The following is a 13,910-nucleotide window of genomic DNA, read 5'->3' on the forward strand; positions in this document are numbered from 1 at the left end:
ATTTAAAATAGGAATTTTAATAAAATTGCTGACGGCAGGAGTGGTTAGAGAAGCTTTGTAAACCAGAAAATAATTTGTGATTTTATTTGTTTTGTCTTTTGTTTTCATTTTGTTTTTCAAGTAGTTAGCGAGCAATACATGACTAACGTATTAATATGTTGGCATGCAAGCTAGTTTTTAATTTTATTGAACACAAGCAACTTTTTAACAACTGTTATGGCTGATTAAATGCATAATGTTTTCAAAGTAGTGTACTGTAAATATATTTTAAGTGATAGATTTACACAGAAAGGTATAAAGAACTACAATAAATTATAAATTTCAACATCACTGACATTTACATCCAAGCAGGAGTTAACAGATTATATACCAACTATAAGCGTAAGATAGAAATCAAGGTCTAAGGCACATGAGATTTGTAAGCCCAGTCCACATGTTATACAGAAGTGTGTACACACCTACACATACAGTACATAGCATATATGTACACAAATGCCCTAGAATGGAAGTCACCAATCTTGACCTGAACACATGGCAGTGAACAACACCCCATTAATTTTAATGGAACCTATTTTCTAAAAATCATGCTTAAGATCACAACCTAAAAAGTATTTAGAAGAATCATTAATTTGGCATAAGCCCTAGCATTCTCAGGGTATAACAAATGTGAAAACCTCTTTCTTCCTGAGGTACTAACATTCATCTTCCAGAAGCTTTAAAAGAGATCAGAACATAAAGTAGATAAACATGAATATTTCTGCAAAATGATATATTACTACTTGCATTCAATTACTGATCTCTCAAATATTAATCTACATTTTTTAATTCATTTGTCCCATTCACAGTATGTTCTTTAACTTACTCAGCAACAATTTTGTCATACTTTTACTGCATACAAGATGTGAATGGACACATCTTGTGTGCTCATTCTGGATCAGAGGTGCATTGTCCTAGGCACCAGATATGAGAAAGGGGCATTGTCCTTGACCTAAATTGATTGTATACAAGGCACTGATTTACACACTTAATCCATGCAGTCAGAATGTATGCTCCTTTACTAAAATAAATACGGTGCAAGAGGGTATGGACATTTAATAAGCATCACCATTTGTAGCTCCAATGCTAGAATTAAGGTCTGTAACAATTTGTAAACTGTTTTCTTGAGTCGAAACAATTCAAGACTGAGAGGCTTTGCTCAGTAGATGCCTAAAATGTAGTTACAGTACTGTATATTTAAGATAATTTCAGGTTTCACCATAAAATGTATTTAAAATGTATTTCTACTCATTTTGTTTGCACAAAGACTTTCACTCTTCCGAAACATATACCAAAAATTGGGAAAAATACTCCTTCCTTCCATCTAAAATGTAAGGTTTGCATAAGTAAAATCTGGCCTACCACTCTTTGAACTATTTTCCCTTTCACTTTAAAGGGACTCAATTAGATTCAGTCTAAGAGTAACTGGGATTGAAAAATGAAACAGCAGTTTATTCCTTAATATACTTTCCATTACACAATACTTCCTTTGCAAAAATACCATGCCATAATCAAAGGGCAGAAAAAGAAAGTTGTGCATCACCAAACATAAACAGAAAAAAATTTCCTCATTGTATAAAGAATACTAATTGCATGTACTTAACAAAATATTGTTTAACACTTCTAGATATCTGTACTATTTTCCCTCTATGGCTTCATAAATAAAAATGTTATCACTAATACAGTGCTATAAAGTAGCATTAAAACATACCATCTTGCTGTCAAATGGTTAAAATCAGAAATATACATTTAGGCAAAGCTTCAAAACAGAACTTGTACATGTAGTGTTGAAGTTTCCATACACAGTGTATAACTCAAATTCAAACATATTAACTTGAAGTAGAAGGGGACAGACCAGAGTATGTGTACCTCTAAGAAATTACTTCATAATCAAATAAGCAAATTAAGTAAATAACTTGTTGTGGACACCATACACAAGCATAAATCTCTTTGCACTTTCAGCAAACTGCACATATGTAAGTGAAGTGACAAAAGATTATCAAATCTAGTATCACTCTCTGCTAATGACTAACACCCCACTACAACTACTTTGTACCGCCCTTTCTTTTCTGTACACTAGACCTAGCCTCCATATACTCCTCTGCCCAAACAAAAACAAAGATTTAATTGTGGATACACAGGCAGAATTAAAACAACTCATGGTTCATTCTGTAAATCATAAAGTTCAGAAATAAAAGCTGTTTTTTCAAACTGAAAATGGTTCCTCTCCCATGCATATAGGCCTGAGGCCCTGTTGCAAGCAGTGTCTAACAGGCCCAGGCAGCACAAAGACAGGAATGGCAGATTAGTGGGAGGGAAGGAGGCCGGGTTTGGGGCTCAGCAGGATCTTCAGGCTTTTTAAAATTCAAACTGCTATCTGACCAATACAAGTCACAGGCACACTGTTGACGACTGGAGCGTTTAACAGCATTAGAAATATACTTCCTATATGGCAGCTCTATTAACTTTCCTCTTTTAAACATATATCAGGTGATAACAGCACGACAGTAATTTCCAAACAACAAAATGAGCAACTTTGTCAATGAGAAGTACTAAACAGAAGCTAGTTTCTGTAACAGCTAAAGTATCTACAATGTCATCATGAAAGCACATCGGAAGACTTCACTGGGCAAGGAATTGTTTTTAAAAATAGCTACCAAACCAAATGAAAAACAAATTTCAACACAGTTATATGAAACAATTTGACCTATAGATACTAAAATCATGTACTCAGAAATCAATCCCACTGTTTCAACGAGGCTTCCTCCCAGGTGTGTAGTTTAAGAAAACAGCCAACAATAATCTTTTCAGATATTTCATTCAGCTTCTACTTCTACAATATTCTACTTTACCCCCGAAAATACTAGAGTTGCTATGACTTAATAACGCAACAAGATGACTGGTTAACATTCAGACATCTGATTTACAGTGATACCCAGTACATGAACAACATGAATACAAACAACATCAAGAGCTGTGAAAAAAATCTCTCTGATTAAGGGAACTTCGTAATTCTAACAGCCAGTGTGATGTAGTGGATAGAGTGCTGTGGGAAGACTTAATAGAGACCCAGCTTCAAATCCCTGACTGGTCGCAGAGATTCACTGGGAGACAATAATAGTAAAACCACTCCTTAAATATCTTACATATCTTAAAAATCATACTAGCCTGGCCATAAATCAGATACAACTTGACAGCACATGCTATGACAAAGTCAAAGTTTGACAATCCTATTCCATTTTCAGCCCTGTTTTAGCCATGGCTACTTGCAAGTATTCACAACTGACACCAACAGGATTTACCCTCACATAAGTATAGTTAGGATTGTAGTCTTAATTACCACAATTTACCATGAGATTCCAGATTAACCTTTGGCCCCTAAAAGACAAAACTACATGAATGACCCATCCTTTAACTGTGTATCTGCTGTTACTAAGTATTCCCCGCCTCCGTACACCATAATCATTTACTATGTATCTTTCTAGGTACACAGACCAAGAAAGAGGAATAGCTGTGGCACACTGCAGCTCGTTTACATTTTGACTTGGACAGGTGTTTCAATTCTGTGAATTATTCAGTTAGAACCAGTTTGTTTCTTAATCAACAAAATATGTATGTACTCGTACAACTTGCGATATTAATCTTTCAAACTACCTACAAGGCGAGAGTGTGCAACAATAAACAGATGATGCAGTTGTTGCTGATGGTACACACAGAGCGCGTGTCAGTGCCTCTCTCCTTCCTCTTTTCCCCGATTTGTCCGGGACCTTTTCTTTCCTCGGCCCCACCTCCGGTGAAGTTGTAAATATGGCATAGGTTCGGTGCTCAGTCGCTGTTTAACTGTATTGTTTCCTCCTCCCACTCTCGCTCTCGGGCGCTGAGGCCTGTCACAGAGAAGCCACTTCGCCTCTCTAATCCCCGAGCTTGAGTGAAAGCGCTGGCCGCTGGGCCTGCGCCCTCCTCCGGGCCTGGGCTTCTCCAGCAGCTCAGCAAAAACCATTCTCATCCAAGCCCCAAGAGGAGGAGGCGGAGAGAAACGTGAAACACCCCCGGCTGCCACTCATTATCTCCCCCCCCGCCTTTTCCCACACCGGCCGAAAAGGCTAATCCCCGCTCTGCTTCCCGACAGGGCCTCCCAGCCTGAGAGGAGGCCCAACTCGCTGTTTCCCTTCTGCTGAGGGGACGAACCCCTGAGACGGGGTGGGAGATTTTTACCTGAGCAAAACGCCGTCTGAATCCAACCGAAAAGCAGGCGGGGAGGGGAAAGAGAGAAAAAAAATCCGCCCCCCTCCCTCCTCAAAGGATCCGCCGCTGGGCCGCCGCGGAACGGGAGGAGGAGGAGGAGGAGGGGAAATAATATAACAACAATAATCCGGGCCGGGAGGGGGGCTGGCTCCTCTTCCGTCTCCTCCTCAGTGCAGCGAACATGTAGAGCCGGGGAGGGGGGAAAGCGGCCGAAGCGAATCCCTCAAGTCGTCGTCGTCGCCGCCGCCGCCGCCGCCGCCGCCGTCCTCTTCTTCCTCCTCCTCCTCTTTTTCTTCTTTTTCCTTCGCCTCCTTGCCGTCGTCCTCCCACCGAGCCTAATTCACACCAACATCCACATAGGCCGGGCCGAACCGGATTCGATAAACACCTCACGCACGGACCGACCAACCCCGGGAGGGAAAGCAGGGAGGGAGGAAGGAAAAGAGCGAGCGAGCGGGAGGGGAGGGGGGAATCTCCTCGACCGCGGCTCGTCCCTTCTCTTCCGCCGCCGTCACCACCAGCGCCGCCTCCGCCGGCTGCTCACCCTCTGTGGACGCGGGCGGGGCGGGGCCGGGTAGGGATCGCTTGGGCCACGGTGAGTCGGTACCGGGGCGGGAGGAAAGGGGGGGAGGGAGGAAAAATAGGAGCCTGCGTGAATTGTGAGTGCCGCTCTCGCTGCTTCTCGGAACAAAATGCCGACCGGAAGTGCAGCGGTAGGAATGACTCCCTCCACCGGCGCCAAACACCAACAACCTCCCCCTTCTCGCCGCTGCCGCGGCGGCCGTCTGCGTTCTTCGCCTCCTTCCCCGCCGAGAAATGCGCGCACGGAGGGCAGCGGGAGTGATTTCTTCGTCTTCAATATGCCTCCTCGTAGTACAGCTGATGGTCGGATGTCGCGTCGTCTCCGTACAGAACATCCGCTTCAAGGCTCCTTTTCTGTGGGATTTTTAGTTTTTGTTTCTAATCCTCTTTCTTATGTGTGTAAAGACAGCTGGGGTTTAAGGATGAGGCCTGACATAAGGAAGAGGAATCCTTCGAACTGTCAAAGTGAGAGGACCGGAACCGAAATAATTTTGTAAAAATATTTTCTGCTGTAAAACAATTCTGGTTTTGTTTTTGTTTTTTGTTTTTGTTTTTTTCGTAACCGAACTTAAGAAGATTGCGGGGGGGGGGTAGGGGGCGGACTTCCAGGCAAAAGAGAAAATGGTTTTTCAGAAGGAAAAAAAGAAAAATATTTGTCTCATTCTTTCATTCTTGGGAGATATTTTAAAAACTGATCCTAGTAGCATCTGGTTTTCTTTCTTTTTTTAATGCCATTTTGGTGCTTGCTTTTGTTTTTATAAGGCAGTGGTCCAGATCACGAGAATGTGATAGGATATGAAGCTCCTGATACTGAAAATTCTGAGTTGACTGATTTCCACAAGGGCATGGATGGTCCATCCAAATGGTATTTTGTAAGATAATGAAAGAGAGGTGGGATCTGTGATGTCGGAGAATGCTCCACCAATGGAAAATTGGTAGGTGGTTCAGAGAGTCCCCCAAAAATAGTCCAGTTAAGGGTAGTAGGAGTTTGAAGAAAGCTGAGTCTCCTCGGATAGATTGTGTGTCCTTCCACTAAGCAGTAGTAAAGTGCAATTCAGATAACTTTCTTTTATTCTTCTATTAAGCACTTCATATCCTGTTGTTAAACCAAACTATCCCAATGTGTTATTTTAATAGGCCTGAAGAATTGTGGAACATTGTTTTTCATCCTCAAATTATAACTCAGGTGATAATTTTTAAAGACAGATGTTGCATTGGAATCAATTCTTCATGATGTTTAGAATGAGCCAGAAGTTGGATATTGTGGCCTTAATTTGAAAAACCTCATTCACATGGACTGTTCTGTTCACAATTATGCCAAATAGCCATGTGCATGAAAAAATAATTTGTAGGTACATAATATGACTATTCAGATCTGGTTGCTTGAAGAGTTCTGTTCTTCAGGTCCTTGAATAGCAACTGGTACAGAGGATTGCCTGATTTAAATACTTCAATCCATCTTCATTTAGTCCTGGTGGATCCTACAATACATACATGTTTACCTAGGAATAAATCTCATTCAGAGTAAGAGTTGCTTCTTGGTAAAATATAAGATTGGATAGCATGTTCCATAGAACATGTTGGGATTTGAGTTGAAACTACAGTATTGTTTTTTAGTAGAACAGTTATGACATGGTTGGATTGAGAACAAAATGTTTCACTTACCCGTATTTTTCGCTCCATAAGACGCTCCTTTCCATAAGACGCACTATTTTTTTAGGAGAAGAAAACAGGAAAATATAATCTGTTTTCTTCGCTCCACAAGACGCACAGACTTTCCACCCCCCTGTTTTGTGGGGGAAAAGTGCGTCTTATGGTGCGAAAAATACGGTATATTTGTACCACAAATCCAGTTTCAATATTGGAAAATGTATAATTAGGCATTTGTTATGTGCAATCAAGTCACTTCCAAAGTACAGCAACCCTAATAGGGTTTTTCAGGTTATGTGAGATGTTCAAGCAGTCCGTTGCCACTATTTCCAATAAATGTCCAAGGCTGAGCAAAAATTTGAACCCATGTCTCCTGAGTCCCAGTCCAAAACTATCCATTATACCACACTGGCTCCCACAAAATTAGGTTATTTTTAAAATTGTTCTCTTAGTATTCCTGGAAATTCATCACAAGTTCTTGTTACCAAGTAAGTGGAAGTAGTTATTAAGCAGGTAGCTCTTGAACTGAAACTTAGAGGACACATACCTCACCACTACATAAAAGTGTTATCAAATGTTTGACTGGTTTATAATTTATGGCATGATAAAAGTAAAAATATATTGGTGAATTCTTGTCATATGTAAAATTCTTATAGACCAGTTTTTGTACATAATGTTTATGTCATGGGAAACAATTAGGCAAATAAAAATAGAAATACTAGAGTTTAAAGCACACTGCAGAACGTTTGAAAATTTATTCATACAGTGTATTTCATTTGTAGATTTCATTTATAGCATTAAGTCATAATGTGGTAGAAGCCCTATCTACGTTTATTATAATTTTTTATCCAAATGCTTATTGATATTGTATAAAAACTCCTGATATCATTTTAAATATCAGTCTTCAGTAGTACAAATATCAACTTTTAAAACATAGTTTCAAAAATATTATATAACACATCCTTATTTAAATGTGTTTCATTTTTTTCTGTGTTTACCAAGAATTGGTACTTTTCATAATACTGTATACTGCTGTTATGTATTTTAATTTCATGAAAGGAAAAACTGATTCACAAATACTTGGGCTTTGTAAAGGAAACTTTTTAGTACAGAGTTTTCAAGCTATGTATAAATGTAAAGAGCCAAATTGTGCCCTCCTGTGGAAAAAACACAGAAAATATCTGAAATACTTTTAGAAAATCTTAGAAAAATGAATGTAATACCATTTTCATACACCTGAAACTACAGTTTGAAAATGATATCGATAACTAATAAAATACGTTTTCCCCCCAATATGGTATTGTGTAAAGCAGCCATTCTCAACGGAGGCCATATGCCCCCCTGGCATATTTGAAGGGAGACACAGACTGGAAACATTTCTTCATATACCACCTTATAAGGTTCATTATGCAACTTATACAATCCTGTTTTGATCTGTACTTCTTTCTAATAGTGTTTATGGCTGAATGGCAAAAAAAGGTTTGGGAATGGCTGAATTGTAAAGGATAGAATCATTCTTACATGTATAAATGCACGGTGCACATTCTTTATTTAAGGAGTGTTCTATCTCTGTAATTTATTTACAAAGCTCTTTTCCTAATGCATTGTGAGTACTATTTTTAAAATAATATAGCTGATTACCTACAGCTACTAGAATGCCATCAGTTATCAGTAGCAGTCAGAATTTCTTTTTCTGTTGAAATGGTTATTACTTTCAAATGTATACTAGTCATACTAACAGTATAAAATGGGTAGGTGCAAAAAGTAAAAATGTATTCATTGGTGTTATATATTGTAATGCCTAGATGTATTGAACTGCATAGAGAAGATTCAGTTTCAAATCCACACGTGTCTGAAATTCATTAAATAGCCTTGCTAAGCCACTCACCATAACATCTGAAATTACCTCACCAGAAACACAAAAAGAGCCTTACACTTTATAAAACTGGTATCCTAAGTACAGTATTCATGTGCAAATGTAACAATTAAAGTAAAACAAAGAGTCTTGTAGCATCTCTTAGAAGACTACCATGTTAGTCTGTGCTATCATATTGGGTAAAAGCAAAAGAAAAAACAAGAGCAAATTGTTAAAGACTAACTGCTATATCTTATTGTGAGCTTTCATGGACAAGTCTAGTTCCTCAGACATGTAGGATCTTAAAGACTAACAGGAAATTCCTAAATGAGATGGTAAAAAGGACTACGGTATCTGCTTATTCTCAACATCACAATTTTTGTTTTCCTTCCTAATTCAGCTCTCCATGTTTAAATGCGTAGGAATTTAAATATGCCAAATTAAAGGTGAGATACTGGTACCTCTGATTACCTTTTAAACTAGTGGACTAGTTTCACTAATGGCAGCAAAGACTGTCCCCCACATGCCCCCAGACTCACATTTTATGGCCTATTTTCATGGAGGTTTCTGTAGGCGGATCAGAAACTCCGGATTGGCTATACTCTCCACACACTGCTTTTATTGCGACATGGTAATATACTTGCCTCCTTGAAAAAAAATTTCCCTTTCCATGGGGAAAAGTGTCAATTTTTCTTTTAAAGTTAAATCTCTATGAAGACAACAGTGCACTGTCTTTTTTTTAATTTTACATTTTTTCTCTTTTTTTACAATATATTTTAGAAAATCCATCACATTACAAATAAATAGTAAATTAACTATTCATCTTACTTATTAAATATTTTACCATTCTAAACACCACCTATTCACATCATTTAACGAAACGACAATCTTGAATCCCCATTCCATCCTAATAAATTACCGACCAACAATCTGAGCACTGTCAGTCACTTAAACTACCATTCTAAAACAAGTTTACTGGTTTAATACTACTAAAGATCTTACATACTGTATATTTCTTCAGTTATAGTTCATACTAAGATTTCTGAAGGCAGAAAGACTAGAAAAGGGGAAAGTAGCAATCCAAACCTAAGCATCTACCACACTGAAAAGGTGTGTTTTTCTTTAAAAATATTTTTAGAAGAAAAAAAAACTTTAAGGAAAACCCCTTTGAGAATACCCTTCATTAAACTTTTTTTTTAAAAAAAGCCAGTTCTTCCCATGGCCCATTCTCTGTTGTCATTTGGAATTACATTTATCCCTGTTATTCATTGCTAACATTTTCCAGAAATAATTGTTAAGAATGAAGTAGAAACCTTACACACAATTCAGTTCAGAACAAAATTACATAAGCATATATAGTTCCATGGACTTCACTGAAATTATAATTCAGTATTATTCTAAACTCATATAGTTGGATATAAATGGTCTAACTGAACTGTCTCCTAAAGTGACTCAACACAGTTATGCTGGCTTGTTATCCACTCACTGTGTATTTCCATCAAAGAATATCTGTGTTGTAGTACTGTGTTGCAAATCACCAAAATTGTTTCTCTTTCAACGGGACATGGTATTATTTGTTGTGTATATCCACTCCTGTCAGAAATATCTAAAGATGATGCTACCCTTCTTCCTGTTTTAACACATCCAACTGATTTGACCACCAAAATCCTGTTGCTTAGCATAGTAAATTAACACTACTGTAGCATAGTAAATCACAAAGTAGGCATATCTGAATCAATGTAACTTACAGAGCAGCTGACTCACTAAATATCCATTGATTTAATGGGCCTACACCAGTATGATTTTACCACAGTGAGCAACTGGTTTTTGGCCAATAAAATTAGGATATTTGAGAGTACTACATAAATAAAATCAGTTAAATATTGATTACGTGTATATTTTCCTGCCTTTGCAATCTAATTTTGTGACTTTTTTGTACATCCTTAGGATTATATCCAGACTTTTCCATATTACTGTACTGTGAAAGCACATTTGAATATGTATAACATGATTTATAAACAGTCATTGCTTCATCTGCTTTCAGTCCTTTAATTACATAAAGCTGCTTTTGCAAAAATGTATACATGTTTTCTTACCTTTTCTTCCTTCCTCTATGTTCTCTTTTTTCATATTTTGCGATTCTTTACTCTTCCACAAAACTGATGCACCATGAAATGATTTTAAATATTGTCTGCAATAGAATATTTTAAAATGTTTCATATGGAACAGTACTGTCTTACCTTTTCTGCATTTCCTGTTTCCTTAGCTAATAATCAGTTAATAAAAGAACCCTTAATCTTACACTAAGACAGAATTGGTTTTATTAAAAATGTTAGTGAAGGACAAGGGGGGAATCCAAACACTGGCCCTTCACCTGTTTTATTTCAGTATAACTCATTTTCATTATTGAAATACCATACACATAGCTTTTTCCTGTTCTTTGTCCATTTTTAAATTTTATGTTTTCATGATGCCACATAGTCACTTTCTATTCTCCATCTCTGCTGCTGCAACACCACCCACTTCCTGCATCATTCGCCTTTTAATTCAGATGGAGACACTATAGGCAGGACAGATGGTGGGGTGAGGGGACCAATGGACCATTGATGCATCATCTTTTGGTGTCGGGAATGGCCAACCTCCAGTTGGTGACTGCATCATTCTACATATGTGCATGTATAATATATGCAAAACCATGCCACCAAGCCAGTTTGGGATGTACAATCCTAGTTGGGTGAGGGTCAGCTTCTACTTTCCTGATATCAAAATGCAAGTAACATTTAGGAAGATGATAAGGCAATTTCTTGGAATTTCACTCAATCAAGGATTTTAAATATATTTGGTACAAATGTTTATCAACCAATAAAACTGAAATATATCTGTGTATTACAATGATTCGATGTATGCTACACATGCAGGAGAATTTTTTTAAAAATAGGATCATGACACAGTAGAGCACATTTCAGATGGGAGGTGAGGAATGCCAGTTCAAATATTCTCACTTGTTTAAAACAAAGTATTTAATCCAAATAGAACATTAGCATTATTGGGGAGAAAAGTTCTAGCACAATTAGTTTACTGATTGTATAGAGCACAACAGATGCAAAGTGATAGCTCTGTCACCCTCCACTTGCTTGCTTAAATGAGGGAGCATTTAAAATATGATTTCTCCACTTGGGAGACTTGTGTCCTCTGTTCCATGGGCTTTACCTAAGGATTCTGATGGAAAGTTTTTCTCCAACATAACATTTCAGCTTGGGTAGAAGATAAAAGAAGTTTTATTTTATCATATCAAGTGCATGGAGAAAAGGGTTGATACACCTAATGGTCCCTCACCAGCATAGTCTTTTCAAAAATGTCATTTGCCCACTGTTTAATCTACCATTTTCAATAAATCATTCATAAATTAGGGATTTTTCTACCAAATTAAGTCTGCAATAAAAGTTACTACTGTAACAGAGAAATATCATATTTTTTCCCTAAAGGCTACAATCTGATTCACATTTACTCAACAGTAAACTGTAATGAGCTCAAGATATTACTTCTAGACAGAGATGTATACACTGTTTCCCTGAAAATAAGACCTAACCTGAAAATAAGCCCCAGTATGGTTTTTCAGGATGCTTGTAATATAAGCCCTACCCCAAAAATAAGCCCTAGTTAAGCGAAAACCCACCCTCCACCATTGTGCAGCAACCAGAAGAAGATGACATGACTATTTGAATAAATGTTGTACATGAAAAAAAACATCCCCTGAAAATAAGCCCTAGTGCATTTTTGGAGCAAAAATTAATATAAGACTCTGTCTTATTTTTGGGGAAACAGGGTAATACTGTATCCTACTGTAATCAGGAAAATAGTATTCATTGGTGTTATATATTGTAATGCCTAGATGTATTGAACTGCATAGAGAAGATTCAGTTAAGGCACTACTAGGCATTTCCTTAGAATTTCACTAATCTAAAACCCAAAAAATAGTGCCGTACACCAATGGGGCAGTATATAAATGATACAGATTTTAAAAATAGCTACAGCATGTCTACTCTCATGAAAACAGCTAGCAGACTTCCTATCCCAGGACATTAAAACCCTATAGAAATTAGAAAGGGTCTGTAATGCATTTTAAAATAGATCGGCTTCATAGCATTTCAGAGTACAACTTCAAAGGATCAATTAAGGAAAAATTGACTTGGCAACAGCATATCACACCTAAATATATGGAGAAATTGCTTTGCACTTGTCCTTACTAATACTATTAATTACAGAGAAGTTTAGATTTTCTGTATTTCTTAGAGGGAATGCATTCTGGGGAACCGTGGCCTGCATATTCATTAATTATATTTACTGTATAACAGAGCCTTATTTTGAATTTAAAACTCTCGAAGGAGGGAACAGCATTCAAAAATGAAGCGTGTTCTATTTATCCCTTTTAATCTTATTATGAGGGGAAAGCATCTCATGAGTAGAAAAAAAACCACTGTATTTTTTTCAAATGAAGCCACAAACATACCTTACAATATTTCATCACCTCAAAATAGTTAAGAGATGTTTTAAAGTCTCCTAAAATTGAGGTCTAGCTACTTATATGTTTTCTGGCATACAGTCTTGATTTTTTGAATATTTCCCTCCTCTTTCTTCTCCTCAGTGCAGCTCTAGACTGTTCCAATGTGTTTGTCTGAGAAAGAAGGCTTGCTTATCCTCAAAATTTTACCTCAGATTTAATTATTTTATTTTACAGATAGATACATCTGAATTTTTACAAGGGCACTATGAATTCACTTCTGAAATTTTAGGAAGAAAAATATGTTAATTCACTGATAAGAAAAATCGACTTCCCTCCCTTTCTGGCAAATGGAATAGTCCAGTAAAGTTTCTTTTTGCTGTTATGCTGTTTCTCGGAGTAATTTGAAAATAACACTGCAGTAACACAGTGCTAACATAACAGGATTAAAGATATAAATACAATATCAGCTTAAGTTGGTTGGCTGACATAAATTAGAAAGGTGCACAGTTTTTTATTTGATATATACAGTTCCAAGACACTAATGTTCATTAATGCCTGATACATTCAGGTGCCTGGAAAGCATTTTTTCATGTTTCTGCATAATATCACCATTGGGATCCATTTTCCTTAAGCAGACAGTACTTTATCTCCTATTAACTAAGTTTTAGCTCTTAAAAAGCTAATTAAGAAATTACTCTAGACAACAATGTTACAAGGTACAGCTTGATTTTATACTTGGTTAGTCAAAAGCAAACCCTTCAACATACAGTGGAGGGTAGTCCTAACTGAGGCTGTAAACCCAGTTCAAATTAAGTGGGAGTAATTTCCAGTGCATTTTCAGAGAACAAATCTATAATACATTTTATACATTTCTAAAGATGTCTTAGTAGAAATGTATAGGACTGCAATGGCTGGAAGGAGTGAGTCTCTTTCCATATAGTGGAGCTCATTTCTAAATCAAACATTCATAGGATGGCATTGTCATGATGTATTGTATGCACATTAAATGAATACTTGAACGTACACTGAAAGAAAAAC

At 37.2% G+C, this 13,910-nt stretch overlaps 1 protein-coding gene across 5 annotated transcripts in view; it reads right to left on the reverse strand.

Moving 5' to 3' along the window:
- The window catches only part of NIPBL (NIPBL cohesin loading factor), a 232,471-nt gene extending 219,467 nt beyond the window's left edge, over positions 1 to 13,004 (reverse strand). For 4 of the 5 annotated variants that reach the window (XM_020795685.3, XM_072992835.2, XM_020795681.3 and 1 more), the window contains exon 1: positions 4,252 to 4,728. The gene's annotated coding sequence lies outside the window, so the exon portion shown is untranslated. Of the gene's footprint in view, positions 1 to 4,251; positions 4,729 to 10,464; positions 10,560 to 12,878 lie in introns of those variants that run through there. The other variant, XM_020795682.3, reaches the window with a different exon arrangement.
- Between the last annotated feature and the right edge of the window lie 906 nt (positions 13,005 to 13,910).

Source organism: Pogona vitticeps, chromosome 2, assembly GCF_051106095.1.
Source record: "Pogona vitticeps strain Pit_001003342236 chromosome 2, PviZW2.1, whole genome shotgun sequence".
Classification (NCBI taxonomy): Eukaryota; Metazoa; Chordata; class Lepidosauria; order Squamata; family Agamidae; genus Pogona; species Pogona vitticeps.